At 39.3% G+C, this 25,279-nt stretch overlaps 1 long non-coding RNA gene across 1 annotated transcript in view; it reads left to right on the top strand.

Annotated features, from left to right (window-relative positions):
• The first annotated feature begins 203 nt into the window (after window positions 1-203).
• Window positions 204-25,279, top strand: part of LOC143303869 (uncharacterized) — a 44,695-nt gene continuing 19,619 nt past the window's right edge. Inside the window, exon 1 of the long non-coding RNA XR_013060536.1 lies at window positions 204-390. This is a non-coding gene — a long non-coding RNA (uncharacterized LOC143303869). The remainder of the gene's footprint in view (window positions 391-25,279) is intronic.

Below are 25,279 nucleotides of genomic sequence, written 5' to 3' on the forward strand. Positions count from 1 at the left end.
CGAGAGAACACACGTACACGAGGTGGGTGGTGGAGGAGGAGTAGATGCGTGTGGAAGTGTGTCTTGGCGTGAGGCGACGCTTTGGTGCGAATGTGTGTCGGCTGGTGTGGTCGTTGGTGTCGCTGCTGATGGTTGCATCGCAGCCAGCCGTAAAGGAATACGCTATTTCGCGCGAGTGTCGGTACCGTGGCGTCGTGGGGGTGTCGTTGCTCGGTCGACCGGTGTCGATTCCCTCGATGATCGATCGACGACGCGGCCTCCGTTTCTTTCGATCGATTTCGCGACCGTGTTGTATCGAGCGGCCTGGTCGTTCTCGCTCGTCCGTACTTTCAACCGCGTCGCACACGAGATGAGCAACGGGAGCAACGTGCTCGTCGAGCATCGGTGTTGGTGAGTACGGTCAGATGTATGGCGTTCCTCTGCCTCTCCATCCATGTGTGTTGTATGTGCGTGTGCGCGCGCGCGACTCTCGGTCTGTATGATCTACGTGTGCATGATCTACGTGTGTAGGTGTGCGGAGCCGTGGGTGCGCGCACGATAGGATGGTTAGGTACTTAGTAGCTCGTTACTGCCACCGAACTACCATCGAAGTAGTTTAATCCAACGACGTCGCTGCGTGTTGTATTAATGTCCTGCTATTAAACGGCACTAACTCTTTTGAGACAGACCGCTGCAACTAGCGCGCAAGCGGACGCGTCTTTTTCCCTATCGATAATTGGCTCTTCCGATTTGCTCGCGGGCGATATCGTTCTAAATCAATGGTTATTGTTTTCTATAGGATGAGGTAGGTCAGTCGCGACGTGTATTTAAAGACTACACGGGAAAAAACATGATAATCCAGTTTGTTGGTTTTCTGACTTCTATGCTTTTATTCATATATCGACTGCAGGATCTGTGCAGAAGCTAAGGCCCGAGGCTGGGTATTTTTCATAGAGTACGATATTGAAAGAGCGGCGTGCGAGCAAATATGAATAACTCTTTTGTATAATGCGTTTACCCGACACTTTGTGCACATCGTATCAAAACATTAAAATATTTATTTAGAGTCCGGCGGTGTGACTCTGTACGCATTCGATGGGAACTTGTAATTCGTTGTTTGAGTTGGAATATTTCGTTCGTATACTTTTCAGTATTTTCTAAAGAATTTTGGAGATATCAAGACCCTCTTTTATTTCCTTTTTTATTTATATCGTAATGTTGCAGTCTTTGAGAGAATACAGGACATAAGTGCACGCGGATAGATTTGGCTTGGCGAGTAAGAATATTTTTAATTATTTTTCGTAATTACGTTAGCTTAGCTTTTCGGTTCGTTTTGAGTGAAAATTCACTTTTACTCGTATCTAGTTGGTAGAGAAATCCATTAGACGTTAATATGTTTCCTGTTATGGCCGTGAGATTTTGTCAACTGCCAGAAATCGATGGAAAAGCAAAATTATATTCGGTAAAAGAGAAGCGACAAAAAGTAGGTTCTGCCATGTATATGCATTGAAACTTTAAGCCAGTCTCTTTAGGAGACGAATCCTTTTATATTCGGATTTTGTTTCTCGGCTTTGGTTTATGTTTGTGATACTCGAGAAGAAAAATGCAGATGAGAAAAATACATAGAGAAAGAAGGGAAGTAAACAAAATACGTAGAAAGAAGAAAGTAAAATGCAATATCGTACGAAATGCGAGTATATCGAAGAAATTTTTAAAAAGTTTCATTTAAAAATTGCAACACGATAGGTACAATTAGAAAGAATATAACGTGATATTACCATAGCATAGATGCTGTTGATATTACAATGTCCAGTCGCAACGCGCTATTCCGATATATGTCGAAGTTATCTCTGTTCCCAAGTTTTACGTTTTCCACGAAAAACATTGTAAAAGTTTTTTGGTCGTCTCGCATGTGACGTTTGATCCTCTCTAACTGTATCGTTATACTTGCTCTTGGCGGAATTTTTAACTCTCGTCATCTATGTACACGCTTCTTTCGTAACAATAATTTTCAAGTTTCGAACAAAACGCAAAGATTCTTTGGTATAAAAAGTAACATAAATGAATTCCTCTTCGTAAACTGGTTAGATGTATAATGTCTGTGGATATTGCGATTTCAATGATTTAGTAATTAATACTATTGTTACTCATGTAGGAGGCATAACGAATATAACGAATATTTAACGCGTAATACAACACGAACGTAACAAATTCCCAAATCTCCTGCGTTGTAGGCAATAGGATATTTTATTCAAACAGATTGTTTTCGCTGCACCGTATCGTTCATTATTTTGTAGCTGTATTTTAGGTAGGAATAACAGCTTCAATAATTTTGTGTAATTTTATTCTATAAATAATAGACACGCGTGTATTATCTGCCGTAATATTTTTCAGATGTTAATCACTCTTGGCACGTTTCTTTTAATTAATTATTTATAGACGCATCGACTATTCTAATAGGATATCGGCGAATTAATTGCAATGATCGGTCGAGTTTCGTCATTTTTGCGAAAGATTCGTTTGCCTTAGCGTTGTCGACGTCCGGCCAAGTGAAATGAAATTAACCATAAAATTATTTAATTAGAGAGTGAGATTAAAAACTAGGATCAAACAGCATCAAACAGCCGAAGATTAAAAAATAAGTAAGATTAAATGATCGAAAAGGAAGAATTAGATAAAATGGAAGATCTCCTTCAGTCGCTGGAGCAGATATTAAGATTTTCCCCTGTCACAGTGTTCGTTTGTGCGAATGCTGGTATTGCATTTTATCGGATTTTGTGCAATTACAGGATCGGCGAGTGGGGGCAAACTGCGAATAGAGAGCGAGACGAATTAAATTTACGAGTGTCTAGCAAATATGATTGGGGTGATAAACGATAGAAAAACACAGGGTTCCGCCCATATGTGCGACGTTTATGTGACGATATTTGAGGCACGTGGCAGAATCGTAAAAATGGGGGCGCCAGTTTTAGTATTACCTATTCAGAACAAGGGGAAAGACGTCGAACCCCTAAAATTTGTAATTTATAGCCTGTTTGGTTATTTTATTTGCTCAGATAGGCTTGCCTCAAGTTTTATTTCTTTCCTTGCAAAATTTATAACTTTGGTTATTCGCAGGTGTTAAAAAATTTACTCGATCTAATGTCATTCCATGCACATCTTTATATTTTACCATAAATCCACTATACGGCCCATTATAAATTAGTTGTAGAATCGTTAGACCTAGTACCTGTTTCCTCGTTGATTCACGAGGATAATTACACTTGGACGTTCTGATTGGAAATCATTTCGATCCTTTTCTGCTGCTTGCCGCACTGTGCAAAAGGGCGAAGTCGAGTCTCAAACTTCCACTTTGTTACGAGCATGTTAGAGAAAGATTTCTTCACAACGCTTTAATTTTTACTTTTACTAGGATAGGACTTTTTGTAGCTTTTTTTTTTTTTTTTTTTTTTTGAGGAATGTTTAGCAACGGGAGTTGAGGAGAATTGCTTTACACGAAAAATTTGCGACTTTGGTTGATTTATGGAAATAAGGGTAAACTTGCGTAATAAAGTAGAGCTTTCGTCTATATTTTATCGTGCATGTAATACTTCACTTCCGCACAGAGTTGCCTTAAAACAATTATTTTCTAGTTGGATGATTTCCCCCGTTAGTTGACATATTCGTGAAATTTTTCTCGCTTACAGAATTCATTGACAAAACGTTATCGTTCTTTCGTAACTTTTACTTGTTATCGAGCTTTACGTTAATCCATACGTTAAACGAATTTGGGCGAATCGTAATCTATTTTGAAACTATCGCGTATTTCATGAAACTTGCGCACAGCACTTACAGTGAAATCCAGCGAGTTTAGACTCGGTTGAGTACACATGCACCGAAAAGATTTTCAAACTCGATTTTCTCGAAACTTAAATCTCAGATGAACAAGTATCTTTCTTTTCGAGTTATTTTTACAACGAATTTACAATCTTCGATGATTTCATGACGAAGAAAATGGTTTGTGATTTTGACGTCACGGTCGGCTAAAAATATAACTAGAAATGAAATTAAACTAACAGAATATGGATATTAGCGTGTAATTTGAAAGTTAGGCGGCGTTCTAGAAGACCAATTACATGACTTGTGCCCGCAAGTACCAACTATTCGCAAATTCAACGATAGCAGATTGCTCTCGTCAAAAACGTCGGAATAATTCTTAAGAGAAAACTTCGCGTGTACCACGGCTAGTTAAATGAAAGTTGAAATTGAAATGAAATTAAAGTAACAGAATATGGATATTAGCGTGTAACTTGAAAGTTAGGCGGCGTTGTAGCATACTAATTGCATGACTTGTATCTGAAAGTACAAACTATTGGCAAATTTAACGTTAGCAGACACCGTATCGATTTCTCTCACCAAAACTGCCAGCGTCGGAGAATAATGCTTCAGAGGAAACTTTTCACGTGCCAGGAAAAATTCTGCCTGGAAATCTGAGCAATCTGAGCGACGTGCAGGGTGTCTATTACTCGCGTAAAGGAATTTCGCGGAGGTATCCCGATCGGAGGACGAATGTGCCCGTAAAGTGAAATCAAGTGGCTTATTAATCTCGCATAAAGCGCGGCCGAGGAATCGCTGCTCCAACCGGAAGGAAATTCGATCGGCTGCGGCGGAAGTTGTAGCGCAGGAACCTGCTCTTTAGTCGCAGCCGCATTTCATCCGTGAAGAATCGCTTAGATTATCGTTGCTGGATTGCTTACTGCGAGATGCCCCAACTATCGGGAAAGCGAACGTCGATGGAACGTGACAGGGGATGCAGTAAAAATTCAGGCAAATTTATTAGAAACGATGGCGAAGATCTCGAAAGAGATACCGAGAGAGATTGCAGCATTGAATGAAGCTAGGTCAATCGTAAAAATTCGGATTAGTCGGAAAACGTATTAGAAATAGGAGTTTGAATAATATCGTTTCCCCTGTGAATATTGTTGCGTCAATCGTGTGATCCGCATCGGACGACCTAAAACAAACTTGCTTTTATTTTTGTATCACGTTTAAACGTTTGGAATGAAAAGACCCAAGAATGATATTTACATAGAGAGTTTCATAACTCAGTTGCAGAAAAGTCCTGAGCTTTCCAAAAGTTATAATTGAATGCATATGTCAGTGATGAAAGTACGCAGGGATTTGAAACACATTTCAAACTTTCAAAAACTCGAGTTTATATAACATGGTTTAGAGATGTATGCGATTGTACGAATTGTCTTACATAGAAATTATATTATATATTATTACGTTGCAAAAATATCGTTCAAGATATTTTTATTATATTTTCTATTACGCTGATGTTTATTGTACGATTTGACTTGGACAGATTTTTGCGAAAAACTCGAAGATACAAATATGCGCAAAATACTAAGACAATCCTCCATCTAATTTGCATTTTTTTTTAGTTATATTCGTAAAAACATAAATTTTTCAGTAATAAACAAAACGCAGTTGCAAATTGTTACCGCTGTGGCGGATGAAAGAGTAACAAGCAATAGGAATTGTTTCGTCTGCTTTCGTGAATTATCGTACGGCTTATCCAAAGATGAAACAGTTTACGCATCCACACGGATAATCGAGAAGATATGCCATTTATTTCAGTTCTATTAAAACTTTGCTTTGTATGGCTTTGATCGAACCTCCAATTTTATCTGACTGGTACAAGTGGAGGCTCAAATTGCAGCAAGATCACTTTGCAACCCTTTGTATCACGAATATACCCTTTAAGTCTTTGATCCTATGAATGCCTATATGCGTTAAGCAAAATCCATTCTCTTGCTCTACGAACACATGCATAGATATATGGCTGGCTACGCGATGGAGAAAATTCCATTGCTATACGAATACACGCAAACGAAGGAAATAATGGACCAAGTCTGTGTACCAAGTTGTTGCACAAACAGAAACACACCCATACGTATCTTACAATCGCGAATTGAACGTCACTTTACGATTTAACGTAAATTGCTAGCTCTTTTACTAGACCTTCTCCAGATTTACGTACGTCGTAAATAATGTCTCCATCGTTTGCCGCGAATATTAATTAGTAAGAATATAAATTAATAAAAGCATAATAAATAGAAGCGTAATTGGACTGAAAAGTAAAGAAACGTAAAATCGAGTTGTACACTTTTATATCATTTAATCGCGTCTCAATATCAAATCTACCTAGGACACTCGTGCATATGGTTTTCACGTATGCTTTCTAAATGGAAACTATATCGTTCCGCTGCTTTGCAGCCTATCCGTTCGCATACTCTCTGATGTTGGATTCCATCCATGCGTTATTACCGCGATTTATTCATGAAACAGCCGACTCGCGTCCCACATTTATTCGACAGTTTTACAACTGTCACGCGAGCTATCGGTTCGCAATAAATACAGGAACGCTGGTGAACAGAGCGTACGCTTTTCCTTCGATATGATAAATCGAAGATAGCAACGAAAGAAAGAGAGCGGCCACCTGCAGGGCGAAACATTCGACCTTGTATGGAAATTTAGCGCAGTTTATACGATACCCATAAACCATCCAGAGCTTGCAGCTTCTGCAACAACCGATTCAACGCTCTCACGAAGCTCGCTGCTTTTTATTTCCATCGTCGGTTTCCTCCGGCTTCTCCCATCCCTCGCCTTCATCTTTCCCCTTCGTTCTTTTTGCGCGTCCCTTTTCCATCCTCCCCTCCTTGTCTCTGTCTAATTTTTCCGTTCCACCGCTAGGGCAAGCATATTTGGAATACCGGTTCGTTTAAGACGAGCAAAGAATCACAGCAGACGAAGGAATAAAACTGCGAAATATCATAGGGAAACCAATAAACTTTTGTATTATTTCAAACTCTCCGACATACTCTGAGGTTCTGGCATATTTTAACGACGGCTGCACGATTCAATACTTGTCAGAGAACTTGTGCAAATTGACGTTCTTCCACTCTGCAAATCGAATAGAAAATCCACAAATGTTGCTCTATTGCTCGCGGCGTTAGAAATTCGATAGCGTCGGTAGTTTTTTCTTTCCTTTTCCCCAAGATACTCGGTAGTTTCTTAAACGTTCCAAACTAGCAACAGCGTCTGAAATATGCTGATCGTTCTCTGTCTATTTCTCGACTTTTCTTGCTAGCGGCAAATTTATGCATCATCCGACCGACGCGATAAATCATCCAGTCACCGATTTCGTCCGAGCGACGAAATAATAAATCAGCTTCTTGCGGCGTGTCCCCCAAGGCGTTGGTTTACTCTGCCCAGCCGTGGCGGCGTGTTCGATCCGCGAAACTCGATCGAGATTTACGAGACTCGGCGGTGTTCCTTGAGCTGGGCGCGCTATCGCCACGCGCGACGTTGTCTCGGCCTGATTGCGTCACGCGTCAGAAATCGCATCCGTTTTGTCGACGCCGGCTCGAACAACGTTATCTCCGCGATTCTTCACCAGCGGAAGCGTCGCAAATTCACCCGCGGATGCGAAACAAGCGCGAATGCGAAGGAGGCTCCCCGCGGAGCTGAGAATAATGTTGGGATTTTTTAGCATGGAGCGAGGACGAGGCGCGAATGTGACAAGCGACGACGTTCGCGTGGATCGAATAAATCTCACTCGATTTCTATCTCAGAGAAAACTACGCACAGCCAACCGACGCTACAACTCAGAGAATCGAAGACTACGACCGAGAGAACGGAGGACTATAATTTTCGACTAAAACCGGAGGAGGAAACAAGTAGTTGTAACGCACAAGTGCAACGCTATAACGCAGAAAATATTATGCTTCTATAGTTGCGTAGAAATATTGGCTTTCCACGATTTACACGGATGGTCTCGAAGTACAAATGTAATTTTTCTCCAGCTTGATCTCTTATCGGAAGAAACTTTTCTCCGTATGCTGTGCATAGCCTACGACACTGCCGTGGCGGACGCGAATCGATCAAGAGCCGCAAAGTTAGAACCGGTTAAGCGGTTTTCAAGTTACAGAGGCGCGAACAAGCGTACATTAAGGCCAAACACAATGCAACCGTGTTCGTAGCGTGGTCGGGTAAAAATATCAGCATTTTCGGGATTAAAGACGATAAGAGCATTTCAAACGAGGGACTGCAGCACTGTTTTACGCAATGCAAACGACGCTGCATTAAGCGTATGGCCGCTAAAGGGGAGCACTTTGAACGCGACCGTGTAGATTTCGTGGAATGTTGAAAGGAACAATTCTCGTCGATTATTTCCGCGAGATTTTTCTTCGTGGCGCGATTTAGTAGACGCGCCTTGCAAGCATGGCAAGTATTTGTACGCAAAGTTTCATCGAGATCAGCAACTTGGAATCGCGTAACGTTGCTTGTTGGTAACTTACTAACCGTGCAAACTAACTGTTAGCTTACTGTTAGGTGGAGATATAGAAACGTTTCTGGCCGCAGATAAATTATCGCGTTTGAAGAGCGAAACAGGTGCGCCAATATTAGCTTCTTAACAGATTTATGCGGAGCTGAGCGTTTGTTCGTTGATTTGACGTGCAGCGCGCCGAGATAATTATTATCGGAATTATCGCAGCATAAATTTGTTTAGCTGCAATCACCGCACACCGTACTCTCAAATTATTCCGTTTTTGCACTGCAATCATCGTAGCCTCGTAATTATATCGATACGTCAACTTGAAATCGCTCGATCATCGCGCCCCTCTAAACCCAATTCCATTAGCTTTCACGACGAATAACTTTCTTTGCTATAATCTTTTGTGACGGCCACTGACGGCCACTGAAAGCTTTGTTTCTCGAGTTATATTCGCAATTTTCAAGTACACTAAAACTGGAATATTCCTCGTTGTTTTTGAAGTCGAGCGATTAGACTCTCCGAATATCGTTATATATTTAAAGTACGTAAAAGTATGCAGATAAAATAACGCAGTGTAGAATAATTGACGTATGAACGCACGCGAGTTGTAACACGAAGCATACGACGTGTGGAAGATGCTACTATACTGAAAACAACGTGCTGTTGCAATAACGCGGGCTTTACTTTTTAGACATTACGTTCGTGATTAAAGTTGCAGGAAGCTAAAAGCATTGTTCCTATCTACATTTTCACCCTTGGCAAATTTTCTCGAGAGTTTAATAAATAATACTGAATTCTTTGAAATAATTATGATAGACGTATAGGAATATAGCTAGGCTGTATTTTTAAGACACGAAGACCACGCGATAAGCCTGTCTTTTACGATGAAAACACAACAAGTCGTTTTCTGTCGGTTTTCTAATTTTAATATCTTTCAAACTTTACGACGAAAAAGAAATATACTGGCACACAATATGCGAACGTGGGAAGAAACTGTTAGGTCTCGCCCAAGGAATTGTCTGTGTGAAGTCGCAAACGATATTTTAATATCTTCGATGTTCTAATGATTTTCGATGTTTGAAACTCAACGTTTTTACGAGCAATATGTTTTAATTGCGAGGAAGGTGGAAAAAAGTGCATGGTTATAAAATAATATAGAATGACAATTTCGTTGGACGTGCCTCTAATTGACAGCGCATTGAATTTTAATATTTTAAAACAGTTACTAGAAAAATGGAAAATTTGAGTCATGTTCTTTTATGCGGAAAATACAACGCGTACAAAATAGAACGCGATCGTAACCTCATAAAGACAAAATAAATTCCTATCCACTTTCCAATTTATTGCCAATTTCCCATAAAAATATGCATCATCGGACTATCTATAACGTCCTTAACGTCAATTTGCATCTTCTAAGGAGCTGGCTTGCCTTCCAATCGTATCGTATTTCGTAAAGTCGTCGGCGTTTCAAGCGCTCACACTGTCATCAGAGAGACTATTTGCCTCATTCGTGAATGTGAGGGCAGCGCGTTGTAGCCGGCAGACAGGAAGAATTAATGAGAAGCAACGGAAGAGAGGGGAAGTAGAGAAACTCCGACGAAAAGAACGGGGAGAATAAAATTCGTGTACCACGAAAAATTGAAATTTTCTAAAAATATGTTGCGATTAATTAACAGAGAAACGAGAAAAACGTGGGCGGAAGGAATCAAGTGAGAAAGTTTCCGCACACACGCAGAAGCGAGGCAAGGACGCTCGTTAAGCTGGATGCTGTTTCCGATCTTTGTAGCGGATTTAGAGAAAGTAACGAGGAAAGATTAGAGAGCGGCCGGTAAAAAAGTTGTGCAGCTTAACGTGGCCAGACGACACGGTGTTGTTGGCAAGGCAGAAGGTTGAAACGAGAGAAACGACGAAGCGTTCGGAGAAACAACTGGAAAGGGGAAAGTTAATACCGAGGAAGAGGAGAAGTCGAAGATGACGATGATTTTCAGAGGAGAAGATGGAAGCAGCTTCTCCTGTCGTAGATAAAGTCCACGCTGTCGTCTCCCGTTTTGACTTTTCCTCGAAAAGTACGATGGTGCGAAAAGTGCGTCTGTGCGGTGAGTTGGCGGTTTCGAAAGTAAGTTGGGCGGCGTTGTGGCAAATAACGAAGCAGCATTTCCCCTGAAATCGCCACAGTCTCGGCGAATAAACCAACGTGCATTATGGCTCCCAGGTCGATGCTTCCTATCGGAGCCATTATCTCGTTTTATTCGAAGCAACGGTGCAGGCGCGCACGTTGCAATCTCTTGTCGGCATCGTTTATCGGCTGCTTTTGTGATGCTGCAGCGGAACTAGTTTATCGCAAAATGCCTACGCAAAATATTGGCCGGCGGTTAGCGAATTTTGTATTCGAAGCCTGTTCCTCGAACGCCTGTAGCTTGCGTGCGGTAGCTACGGGCCAAAATGTAGAGTGCTCGTGAATCAAACGATCGAGCGATAGCGAGCATAAACGCGTCACAATTGCCTAATTAAGTATGTATATGTATATTAAATTGAGGCGAAGATTTGACAAATCTCGAAGCACCGAAGAACCATAATTTTGGGCAGCGTGGTTAACGAACTTCTCTGTTGAAGCAACGTTAAAACCAGAGAACAGAAAAGGCACTAATTCTAAAGCGCGACACTCTACGCTGTACACCTGTACGCTATACGTATTGTATAACACAGTATACCCCTGTAGAAAGTTTAACAGGAGCATAGACGCCGATTTCTCATTTCGCAAACATTCCAATTTTTGCAGTATCCAGAGAGCACCAAAAAATGATTAAAAAAGTATCATAATATATATATATATTACGTAAAAGAGCAATAAATATTAGAGAGAGAGACGTGTAACGCGAAAGCATAAAAGATAAATGAAGGTAATAAATCGAAGATAAAGGCAGTTGAAATGAATTATTGTATGAAATGCTAGAAACTAAGGATACGTGGGTGTATCGAACGAAGAGATAAAACTGCGAATGAGAATTGATGTAGATATTATAGAAACCATTAAAGCAAAGTGTCTCGGATGGTATGGACGTTTATAACGAATGGGAAAGGATAGATGGTCAAAAAAGATATTCAATCGGACTGGAGAACAGGGAAGGAAGAAGGTGGCAGGCAGCGAGAAAGTCACGGGAAAATGAAGGCAAACGAAAGATGATGAATAAGGGATCCCAGAGATGGAATGTGTAAAATTCAGAAAATTGTTCAAACGCCTCGCTGCCGGTGTTTCCGTGATAAGAGCGTGAAATTTTACTGGCGATTAATGGAATTTTCTACTAATAGGACAATCGCTTTTTTCGTGTGAGATTTCATTCGTTCAACTAGGTAGGGATTAAGATTAATCGACAGGTTCTTGAAATATTTATGGGGTCCATGTCTCCTCGTCTGTCGAGTCACATAATTCCGTCGATACAAGCGACTGCACAGAGTTACCTTCCTTTTGTACTTGGAAAAATCGAACCTCTTTTTCGAACGCCACGAACGCTACGGCATGAGAAACCCCTTCGTCTTTGTCGCGACGAAATTATTTTATTACGTCGGTGTATTTAAGGTTTCTCTTAAGGAATCTACGTGCTTTGGATAATTTTCAATATCGTGTTTCTGTTTTTTCAATGTCCGTGGTTCTTCCAACGCCGCTTTTGCCAATTCCCTTGCGCTTGCACCGCTTTCGAGTTGTTTAATCGTGTCGTATTTCGTTTCGACAGTCAGAGCGCTGTTAGTTTCGTACTAATTTTCATAATGGGACGTTTTAATGTTTAACCGAGCAGCCGTCAATTTCAAATACATTCGAAAGTAAACGTCGACTGTTACATATTCAGTTTCAATGCAGATATGGATTTCTCCTTTAATATATATACATAGACAAAGTATTTTTGCACTTTCGCGCTCTTAAATTTCCCATAAGCGCGTTAAAACGCTCGCTCTAGTTACAGCCTTTTCCTTAAAACGTAGTTTCACCTATAATTTTTGAAACAGAATTACGACCCGCTTTACACACTTTCCACTTTGGCTGTAATTACTAGACGAGTATAAATTATACTTGTTTATGCTAATTCTCGTTCGAAAGCTCCGCTTTGCCGCGTATTACGACGGCCAAAGGGTAGAAATTGCGGAAACACGGGAGAAAGGGTCAGGAGAGAAATCTGGTAACAGGGAAAATGGCGCTTTGGTTTTTGTCGCGCGACTATTTGCCCTTAAGCGCGGGTTACAACGAGGCTGGGAACGCTGGAAAATCACAGAAAAAGCGTTTCAACGCAGAACCTGGCCAAGCAAGGGATCGGCTTGAATTCAATGGAGTGTACCGGCACTTGCCTCACTCCGCCGCTGTTTCATGCAATTCGTAACACGAGGACACCACCGTGTTCTACATTTTTTCGAGCGTAAAGATACTCCACTACGCGATGTGCCGTAACTGGAAAATATTAGGCGAGAAACGAGATTCTGGAATGTACTTAACACGAACCGCGTTGTACGCTTGGGACAAAGTTTAAGGGAGGTTTCTCGTGTAACAACGACGAAAGCGAGAGATTCTTTTCTTTTTTCTCTTTTTCTTTTTTTTTTTTTTAGACATAATTACTGGCTAGGTGGGACCAAGGCTTCGTGGAATGCGAATATAGTCTCAAGCTACAAACGTAATTTTTTCTATCTTGTTTCAATTTCTCGTATCGTTCATCAACTTGTTAAACTGCGCCTCGTTTGGTAACTTTTTAATCTGACGCGCGCGATAGTGGAAAAACTAATTGGTCAATCAATTTCGCACAGACCTCATTCGCTTCGTTACGAATTTCCACAGGAACGGAACATCGAATTTTTATTCGATCGTTTGTTTGCGATATCCTTCTGGACAACACGAACTCGATTTATCCGCCGAAAGAAGTGAATTTCCCTCCCGAACGTCTACAAACTTCCACGTTCTCGTGCTTTTCTTTCAAAAATAGCCTCAGTTCCAGGGTTGGCCATCTAACTTTAAGAAAAGTCACAGCTTTGGCATTCTGATGACTGCGACGAACGCAAATCGCCCATCAATGATACTTTGCAAAAAGCATTGGTAGAAATCGGCGTCGGATTGAAATTATAGTCAAACGCGTGTAAATGAACGTATTGTATTCGAGGTGAAGTAATATTTTTTTCGTTTGAGACCAATTCGATATAAAAATGTCTTTTAACCTTCGCTTAAGAACAAGTTGAGATTTGTCAGGCGATATCAGTCTTCAAGTTTGTCTATTTGCATCGCAGAAAGGGGTCCAGTCGCACATGTCCATTAGTTAGTCTAAGGAAAATGCATAAAAACCACTCGATTTTATCGTTGTTACACGAGAATCCGCTCTTAATATAATTGATGTAATTAAAAGTAGTTTTAATTCGCTAATGAATTGGAGGCTCAGTCCGAAAGTAAAACTTCGTACATATATGTAGGTGAGTTACGAGGCAAGTTGGATAAGAAGAAAATTCGAAAAGAAACTTGGAACTTTGCACGAATGTAGTTCACGTGATTCTGGTAGCGGAACAATTTCTTCTTCCTGCTGAAAAACGGTCGAAGGGGTGGAACCACCCGCTCCGAGAGATTTTGACTTTTCGTATTATCGTGAATATTTAGGAAACTGTATAAAAGATGTAGGGAAAAAGTTAAATTAAAAGTTTGTTCAAGATTTATCTCCGTCATTCGTAATGTTTCCAAGTCTTATCTTTCGCTGTGACACACACGGCCTTCGAAGAGAGTATACAATCACAATAAAAAGATTTCGTACCTGTGCGTACGAATAAATTGATTGTTTCATATAATGGCATCATTTTTCTCATTCAAAAGTCGCTCATCTTCGACATGTCGAATAAATAACTTTTTCGAGATGCTGCACTAAAAAGACTATTCTTTGCCTTAGAGTATCGCATGTTAAAAGCGTCAGCCTACATTTTTAACGAGAAACATCAAAACATAAAAAAGTTACAGCATTTTCTCATGAAAGTATTCCTTTTCGAAACCTACAGTGGAAAAGATCTTTTCTGAAAACGACGTCGCCTCGTCTGTTAAGTTTTTATCCTCGAAACATATTCCACCATGCTCAAACTGCGTTCTCAAAGTTTTTCCATTCGACGTCGCTGCTGCTTTTTTAAACAGCAACTACTTGAAAATTGAACCGGATCTGGGCGACCGATTAGGGCGAGCGAGATTCGTGGAAGAGAGGTGACAAACCCAGGGTTCATAAATTTCTTACCTTGATTGTATAGCACAAGCTGTAAAGTATTTCAGTATGACAAAACTCCAAATACGAGAGAGCAGAGCAGCCATAAATAACACGGAGAAAAATAGTTTATTTGTGGACAAACGCTCCATTTATTCGCTTCGGCCGATACTTTATACGATGCTGCAGCGTCAATGCACTCGAACGTGTCATGTAAGTTTTATGTGTCTGCCAGATTAGCAAACACGAATTCAGTTTCAAAGGTCTACGTATACAAACCGAATTTTATTGTATATTTTGTCATAGAAACAATTTATCTTACGACTCTTTTCTTGTTTTATGCATTACATTTACATAGCAGCGCGAAATACCTTAACATTTTTGCGACATATCGACGTATTTGCAGAAGGCTCTTGGAAAGACTTAAATTATTTAATTGGTGGAAATTTCGGCACGAAATTGTAGCATAAACCAACTGCAATTATGTTAGGATCGGATCAGCGGTTTCATCGATGTTGAAAGATTAAATATTGAGACGGAAGAGATTAATATATCGTTAAACTGTTACGATTTCATGGGCAATAGATTGATTTTAATACATATCATTATTTAATAAATTGATATGATTTCATGGCGTAATAAACGTGTACACGTTTTGGGGAAATTTTATTTTATACTCATTTTTGCTTTTTTCTTTTAACGCGCGTGATAATTCGCGTTGTTCCTATCTTTTGTTTAAATCAAATCGATAGGAAATTGAATCGGAAATCAAATTGATCGTTATATACATATTTGTTTCATCAGAGATCGTATTAATTTCTATAAGCTTTGGAATGTTTGATTTACAAGATCAGCTAATATTTAATATTCCCAAAGGAGAAATTATCAACTAAAATCTCCACCGATCAAAAACAATTTTCGTTAGGAATTGCATTAAAGAATTAAAAAGTCTTGCAAGTCTCTTAGAAGTTATAGTTAAGCAGCGATCGATCGATACGTAACTCAAAACGCAATTTATCTTATTTCCTTCGAAACGTTTATAACTTTTCCTTACACCTTTTTTTTTATTAAATAATGGAGGTTTCTTAATTTATTACGGGGTCAATGCTTACGCCCATGTATATTGCGGTTATATTTATCTCAAGCTCAATCTAAACAAAGCAAAAAAAAAAAAAAAAGATAGACCTTTGAAGCGATCAACAAAATTAAACCTACTTTTTACCTTTTTTACATTTTATAAGTTATTTTAGTCTTTGTATTTTCGGTTGGGTACATTGTCATTTTCCCTTTTCATCTGCTCCTTTTTCTGCTTTCTACTTAATTTCTCTTTTCTCTTTCTCTGTTTGTCGGGAATTGTTATTTTGCACGATCGCAAAGCACAATCGGTTTATCGTTTTCCCGATGGCTCGGATCTAACTAAAGTTTTCAATGAGATCAGTTTAAATATTATATTTAGGAACAACAGCCAACTGTCGCCTCTTCTCCTTTTCGTCCATCGTTTCGTCGTTTCGTTTCGCTTTTAATTAAACGCATTGCTCATTTTATACGCGCACGTACACCGTCATAAATAACTTTTCCTTCTTTCAATTCGTTATTTATCAGTATTACTTGTTGCTCCACACGTTTCACTTTTAATCTCGAAAAATTCACAAGCCAACTTGGAGCATCACCAAAGTACCACTCAGCCTGATGAAAAAATATCTGTTTTCCTTTCCTTCCCTGTCCTTCCATTTTTTTCCTACCTTTAAACCGTCTTTTTACATCAAAAGCGTCTATTTTCTCTCTTTACGTCTTTCTCACATTTTTTCTTTTTTCTTCTCTTATTTTTTATTATTTTTGTTATATGCAAACAATTTAAGCATCTTCGGAAACGCCGAGTTTCGATCTCGACGGATTCAAATTACTTTAAACAAGTGGAAAATACAGAATACAATTTTCTCCAGTTCGGAAATTCATCGAGCATTCTTGAACTTGACTAATTTCAGATTCGACTAGAGTAAATAATCGACGGAAGGTCATTCTACGCGCGGGAATAAGCAGAAAATATAGAATAAAATCTTTTGATAAAACTCTCGGTTTTCCAGAAAAGAAAGAAGAAAAACAGATATGAGTTACGCTTGTGTACTAGACCGCTTCTTAACTAAACGTCTTCAAACTATTATTAATTTCTTAATAGCGAGTCCGGGAGCATTGTGTTTTACATTTTCAACGTATCTTGGCATGCAGAACGATCTGCCGCTGATTACCCCTACGTAATCTGTAATTAGCCAAGTTTAAGCGTGCTCGACAGTTTTCGAAACTCGATTTTCTCGAAAACCGAGCGTCGTACGAAACGACGTTATTTCATTTCCTCGGCTTGTTTGCCTTCTCACGCGCAATCCACCCTGTACCCAGTTGCAGCAACAGCAGTTACGAACCACCCTGTATATATTTCGTTATATCATCGCTGCTTTCGCGATAAATTACCCGAGATCGACTACTAATTTCACGCTGCCTTTTATTCAGCTTCGTTGCAGCCTCGTTCCTTCCACTCTTCCTCTCTCTGTCTCTCTCTCCTATTCTCTTCACCCCTCCGTCTCTGTTCATCCCTTGTTTTCCTGCCTTTCCTAGCACGCGTCCTTGGGGCTTCCTTCGTTGCCGAGTAACTAAGTAATTATTGAGCTCGGTAGATCACTTAGGTGATTAAAGAAGGAAATGGATGAGCTCTCATTTCCCTTCGTAAGTATAATTGACAGGGAAGCCGGCCGTGCCACGTTACACGTATTTAAGGGAAAGCCTGTACAGGGAAGTGCCTTGTGCCTGAATGGAGGCATTGAAAGCTGCAAGTAACCGGCTCGTCGATTCTTTCGTTTGTATTAATCGTCCATTGTCTCTCAGCGTTTCCTTGTGTAGTAGTAGTTGATGAAGATAAGGGTATTTAATGAAGTTTAGGTTGGGTTGTTTGGAAAGTTTCCAACGTTTCTGACAACCGAGCGCTCCGTGGAAAAAGGCACATGCAACGACGATATCGCTTTAGGGGAGAAAAGGCTCAGGGTAAAAGTAATTTTCCCAGGCAACTTGGCATTGAGTCGTTGTTTAAATGGTAATTGGGTTAGATGATCTACGACGACTGTCGTATTGCGTTAGCTGCGAAATTTATTCCCCTGACGCGAAGTTTGTACCGATTTGGCGTATTATTATTTTTTTTTTTTTTTATTACATTTCGTTTCGAACGAACTTGTGTAATTTTTTGATACGAGTTTCCTATCGGTTTGATACATCGTCCCGTTGAAAATAGTGTTTGGAAATGGATGGAGGAATATATAACACGTAAATAATGAAAAAGTAGTAATCAGTGCAACTGGTTTTTATTTGATTTAATAGACATCGTCAACACGATGAAGTTTTTCTTTCTTTCTCGCTTGGATCACGTCTCAATGATAAATACGCAGATTTTCTACCAGTCTGCCAGCTAACTCGAGAGGATGATAACTATAAAAACACGGTTCTCGAATGTTTAATTAAATCTTGAGATTAATTTACGGACGATGCTCTGTTTTTATGCAAATTCTACTGTCTCGTTATTAAGAAGGAAAGACTATTATAACGAAGAGCGTGTGCGTGCGTGCGAATTATGAAACGCCGAACGATATCTCTCTAAAGCGTTAAAATCAAAGTATCAGAATCGCGAATGATAAAATTTCTAATTTTTCCAGCGAGAAGACCTTTCGTGTCCAAAAATTGTACGTTTTAAAAGTACCTTTTATCTGTAAAATAACAGAACGTACGTTGACACGGTAAAATATCGCGTGGCGAGCAAAGAAGCTTAAGCAAAATAGACGAGCAAGAAAAGACAATAAAAAGGACAGAATAAGCGGAGCGTTTTGTCGATGGAAAGCGGCGTCGATAACTTCTTATTCAAATAAATTTGCCATAGCTACGCTATCGCTACGTTTCGAGGTCGAAAGGATACTGCTCTATAATGGCTTCTTTAATTGATTCAGCCCTGCTTATTCTAATTATCCGGCGGTGTTAGCAACACTGACCCAGCTACTTCGTCCACTTTATTTCCGTGGCCAAGCAGTGAAATTGGAGAATGGAATTCGTGGGAACCGGCGATCGGCTTATAAACTTATCCACCGTCTGCTTTTATCTCGACGAAATGTGTGTTTTGCTAATGCGAACGGCCTTTATCTCGAGAATTCAACCCTCCACGGTCCCGTCGCCTCTTCAAATAGGGGAAATCTCTACAAAATTGTATATATGGGTAGAACCTTCGTTATATCATAGAGAAAAGTAGCCGAATATGGAACACCACTTTGTTTTTCGAAAGTCTGTCTTACGAAAACAACAACGGAAGAAGATTTTTATGGCTATTCGATCACACGTTCGTTCAACGTTCGGTTCTTAACACCGTGTTTGTGCTAGTAACGCTAGGAAGAATTTTCAGTATCGAACGTGAACACCGGAAGAATAGAAATTGTACCTTACTCATTGCACATGACAATAATTGGCTCTATTCGCCAACGGCGCTAGCCACGCAGAATGTACCGGGTACCCATAAGAACACCGAAGTCAAGCTGCGTTGGCCACGGTTTAGCTGAAACCGGCTGACCGTGTGCTGTTGGCACAAGAGCAAAAGAGATAGAGAGACAAAAAGACAGAGAGAGAGAGGATTAAAAAGAAAAGGTTGAAAAGGCCGACGAAATGCGAAAGAAAGTGTTTCATTGGACAGAATAGGGGTAGTTAGTCCCTGCAAACGCCATCTCTTGAGATTTCCCCAAGAGAAAGCATAGACGCACGTATAAAAGTTACATTTGGCTGTTTTCTTCGCAACTGCACGAGACAAGTTACACGACAATGTCTATTAACAGTATCTGTCGACATCATGTTTCGGAAATTGTCAGAAATTCATAAAGAAGAATGTTAGGTTGTTGGATCTGGTAAAACGTAATTTTATCAGGTATACATTTTTATTTAATTTCCATGCGGGAAAGAGAAAAACGATAGATCAGTGAGAAGCACTGGCAAATACAATTGGTCGCGTCTGTCGTTCTTGGTCGATAATGAATCTCATTTAATGGTTCCGAATGGATAACCGCCTAACCAATCTGATTTCTTTTCTTCTAACGAACTTTCCCTTTCCAACAAATTTTCCGTGGAACTTTTTAATGGATTTTATAAGGCGACACACTGGATTCCTCGATAATTCGACTCTGTGTTCGGTTCGGTGATTTAAATGTCTTGTCAAATTTAACAAGCAGGTTAATTGAACGACCTTCTTCTGCTTCGCTTGATGTAAGTTACGGGCTTTTGGGAAAGTTTTTTACGTCGTCGCTAATTTTGCAACTAGGGAAATTAGTTCCGCCGTTTTACTGAATTTTTTCAGCCTTCGGGCTGCTTAAACTTTGTATTTTTCTTAATGGTTCCTGATAGGAAAGAAAATATATTAATTCTTATCGCGTCAACATATTGTATTATAAAATATTTACATATATAAATTTGATCCTACTTTTACTAAAAATTAATTCCAACAACAATGTATTTGTAATAAATAATAAATATACAATATCGTCGTAAATACTGGTGAATTTGAAACTACGAGTGTGTGATACCAAAGATTGTAATTGAAATTGTGAAACCTATTTGGCCTAAATTACGCAAAAAGCTATCAACCATCGATCATCTGAAATTTATTTAAGTATATTTAGTTCGAAGTATATTTTATTTGAAAAAAGCGTAGCTTCGTTTCTATCGAATATATTTTATTTCTCGTCATTTACCAGCAATATTTTTTGCTCGCTTATTCAATAGCGAGTAACATAATTAATATGTGGTTTGGATCCGTACCGTATTCCGCTAATTTTTCTCGATGATGCCTAATGTTGATTTCTGCATAACTCGGCCCATTTAGTATCGTACATCCCATTTACTTGAAACGAAGGTGCGCAACAAATGAAATTCTTTGCCGGAACATTGCTCAACGACGCAATCGTTGACCGATCCTTTTATCACGAGATACATCGTGACACTGAGATCCGATTAATTAACAATTCTCCGTTGGACAGTATCGGCTCGCTGGCTGCATTAATCTTCATCGTGCACGATTTCACGTAAACGAAATAATTCAGCCGACTGGTCTTTAAAGAGCTGCAAAGGTTATCTGTACAGGGGGATTTTACGATTTAATTTTTATACACGCCCTTTGAAAACATAATAGTCATCCGCGGCCACGATTAAAATAACCTTGTAACCATTCGAGTTGCTCGTTATTGGCTACAAAATAGAATTTTCTTGCATGCAGCGTGCGCTACACAAAGGTTAAATTTATCGGATACTTGTATATTCTATTTTAATTGTATCGAACGCCATGTGTTACACGGTTTAAAGCGTATGAAACACGACGGGCATCGTTCAAAGAATTGCTGACACGAAAGAGAACGTTACGATGCATAATTTTGTCGAAGCGTTTTCGATAGTTTGTGATTCGTCTGAACAAATCGGACGCGTATCTTTGAACTTTATCGAACCCCTTATAAACGGAGCATTTTTTGACTATAAAACTCGTCGAAAGAATCCCAAAACGTACACCTCATAATTTGGAAGGACGATGATCAATTAGTTTATAGACTCCTGGCTGCTATTTATCAATTTCGTCCTCTTTTTATAAATCTCCTCTATTCGCGCATCAGTCTTACTTTTTCGTAGACTTTTTACATGATTTGTAGCACTTATTTCACTACCGTTCACTCGATCCATTTGTTCATTCCATTTATTCTTTCCACGTTCGTTCGTATTCGTTCTGTTCGCTTTAGCCACACTGTTCTAACGCACACTGGATTGTTTGAGCGATCTAGCGAGACAAAAGTCGCGGCTCGTACATAAATCATCGGTTAACCGGAAATGTTTATTATTCGTTGGAAAAACAACATCGACGTTGCTTTACCACCCTTGAAACTTTCGTCCCTCGCCAGCCCCCAACGATGTTCTCAAAGCGAAATTCATCCTGTCAACGCTTCTTATTAATTACACGTCCAGTGCAGCTACAATTTTACGATTAGTCTGATCATAGATCGTCGTAGAATGGCACAGAATCTTGCGTAGCCATTGTGCGAGTAATCCTATGTACAGAAACATTTCTAAAGTGATGGCTCTAGGTAATCGGATAGAGTGTTGGAATTATGGATGAAGTAGCGGAAGAAACGTCTCTACTGTCTCGTAGACCCGGAAGCGAAACGAAAGCTTGGCGTCTTTGGCTAACCGAAGTTAACTATCTGTTTCTTCCAAGAATGCTCTTTTTACGCCACTCTTGGGGCTACCTACCGCCCAATCGGCGTTTTCTCCTGTCGTACACGAAGTTTTATCATTCTTCGTAGCCACGCGCCTTGCAGCATATGGCTCTTCTGTTACACTTCTCGTCTGTTAAGTAAAATGCCACCGTTAGTCCATAAGACTAGCTTTTTCTTCTTTTCTTACTACCCCGTGATGAAATTATAAACTACCGAATAATGGACTGAAGGAAAATTATAATACATGGGATATTTGTATGGGGTGTATATTTGTAGGGAAAGGAGATCGTTGCGTTCTAAGCGAATTAAGATACTTTCGATTAATTAATTACATGGCGTAATCGTTTCGCTTTGCATCACTGTACCTTTGTGCGGCTATGTTAATGTATGTAAAACTATGTTAACAAGGACATATTATCTACGCAATTACTATCTCATATGAAATTATATCAATATTCGGGTAAACCAGTCACCATCATTTTGAATAATCGGTAATTAGATAAATTAATGAGAGAAATTAATCGAGCAAAGCAAAGGCATATCGTCCCCTTTGTCGTATATCACCTAATTAAACTAATAATAAAAAAAAATTGAACATGTAATTACAAAATTCAATTAACTTGAAATTCTAGAAAATTGTCAATTTCTGCAAACGAGTGTAAGCAATTTTTGTGCCAGGCAATTTTTATCGTGTCAATATAATGATCGATATCGTATTAGTATGGCAGACAACGTAATATGTAAAAGGTGATAAAAAAACGCGGCTCGTTCCACGATCGAATTTTATTATTTTACACGGGGAGAATGGGCTCACAAGTATCTGCACGTTGAAGGTTGGTTCTCATTGGCGAAAACTGATTTTCACTTTTCCTCGTTTCCCTGCAAATTGCATTCTCTTCCCGTCAAATGGTAAAATTCGATGGCTGAACAAGCCGGGTTATGTTAGTATTACTCACCGTGTCATATTATTTCACGCGTATTCATACGCAAATCCAGAAGATGCTGACGGCTAGAGTCTCCGATAGGGTTTTCAACTTACGTGTACTTTGCATACTGTTATATACCATCTCGGGGACGCATCTGCATTTCCCTGTGGAACCAAGAAGCGAAACGTAGCTGGGTAAACATCCGTGGAATCGAAGTGAAAGGGTGCCGCCTTCATCTTTCGCTACCAAGGGCGAGCGAGATCGATAGGGGAAGAAAGACGAATGTACAGGGTGACTAGAAAAGAAGTGTGGACAAATCCTTCAAGTACACACTGCCGCTTAAAAGTACAGAGTGGCTACACTTGGGTAGAGTAAGGCGTATTCAAATAGTCGTACCTGGTCGGTGAGTGGTTTCGAGAGAAATGACTTTTAGTATCCAATAGCCAGCCGTTGATTTCACATACGTCCGAAAGCAAATATAAACTGTTGTATCGTTAGTTTGAATGCAGATACGGCTTTCTTATTTAAATATACGCGTAGAGAAAATATCTTTGTGCTACCTGGCAGCAGGTGGTGTGACTTGATTCGAACGAAAGTTGGACGTACCTCCTTTTCGAGAGGAATTTTGCTGTCTTCGATGAACTATGGCTCATGGTGTGTAAAAATAAATACACGAGCATATAAATAGGGAATGTAATATATATATAATGCGATATAATATCGTATAATAATATAATAATAAAATATGTAATATAGAAGTCTTCGATTTAGGACAACGTAGTGATACAGATTTTAATTTGCACTTGCTTGTCAGGGAAAGTACTTCTATTAATTGATTAATTGTGATTCACGAGTAAGAATAACCTTTGATCCATTTTTAAGCGACCTTATATTTATTCACATGTTAACAAGAATGGGATTCCCTGTCTGTATTCTCGTATACACACTCGTATACACACTATGTACACTGCAAATCGTGTTTTTGTAAGTTAATATATGGTAGAGGTTACATTAATTGGCTAAGGGTGTCCTCAGGCAGTCGATAATATTGTCAATATTATTGTCAATATTATTGTCAATATTTCAGCCTTCTGCTCTCAACGTCACCCTATAATATTGACAGTATCGTATTCACAATACATATTCCTTTAGTTGAGGACCTTGAAATATTGACAGTGTACGGAGTACGACAGGACACGTGGGACCCACTTCGGCAGCTGATTGTACAACGAACAAAGTTCGTATAAACATATGTTCTATCTAAGTATTGATAATATACGGAGCGACAGCCACTTCGTGAGCTGATTTTACACCTACAAATAATGCAAAAGATTGGCACAAACGTATGTTCTATCTGTCTTCCTTTATGAGATATACCGTGCAAGGACCGGAAAATGTCGGCAATTCGATGCTCCGCACGGGTTGGAAAAAGACGGGGTCGGATCGTGTCGGGTCCCAAAACTTTGGCCAGGCTAAGATATTAAATTCACTCACGATCGTTAATTCGAGGTTGATTTAATGAAACATCATGGTAGGGGTAGTAATGTGTTACGTTTGCTAATATTACAGTGGTAATAATATGAATCATATAGGCGACGAGTACATTTGCATACTTCGTTATTAATTATCAGATTGCAGCGTATGAAATGCTCGTTTTTCTCGATTAACATGCACTTGCGTTTACTCCTGATTGGACTAACGATAAATTTATTAACTGAAATACGCTGTCTGTCGAAAGCTATATTTGTACGACAGACTTTTACTTTCAGAAATTTTTTGTCTCCACAACGTAGTAAAATGTACACTGGATACGTAACAAGTTATCCCGTGAGATATCTAACAGACTGGATTGAATTTGCTCTCCAACCAACGATTTCAAACTTTCACGAACTTACTCTAGTTTGCAGGTTATAAATAGGATTTAGTTAAGAGAGATATTTGTGGTGTGGATAAAGTTGCAACACCTGTAAATATCTCAACTATTACACGTTTCGTGCTAAATTATTTATAGATTAACAGCAATACGTAGAATTTGAACCGAATATCTTATTTAGACGTACATGTATGACGTTTCACTAATATATTTTTTAGTCTTTTTACTTTATACACGTATGTATAAATTAGAGGCTTTATAGAGGAACAAGGTAGCTCGCAATATCCTGTAGGAAATAGCGATGGATATAAATTTTTGACAACAGTTGATTAATTCTTCGTTTATTTATGATTAGCGCGTTTCATACCTCGTTAAATGTCCAACGATAATCCTGCGTCGAATAAAGGATGAAAATAAAATAAACGAATGATGAAATTCATAAAACAACAGAAAGCGAATTCATATACGAATATTCTGAGATTATTGCTCGCTGTTGTATCATCTTAGAAAAATTCGTAACCCTAATTTTATAGATCCTTCCAAAACGTATTGTCAATATTCAACCTAATGTTTCCAGCCGTGGAATAACCGACATTTCGCTTAATAAACTCTGTTGCTCAGATACTCATATTGCTCTCTAGGATAACTCACATTTCAGTGCGGTTCTATGGCATTAACTTGTGGTGGAGATAGCGTAGTTGCGG

Source organism: Bombus vancouverensis, chromosome 17, assembly GCF_051014615.1.
Source record: "Bombus vancouverensis nearcticus chromosome 17, iyBomVanc1_principal, whole genome shotgun sequence".
In the NCBI taxonomy this organism is placed as follows: Eukaryota; Metazoa; Arthropoda; class Insecta; order Hymenoptera; family Apidae; genus Bombus; species Bombus vancouverensis.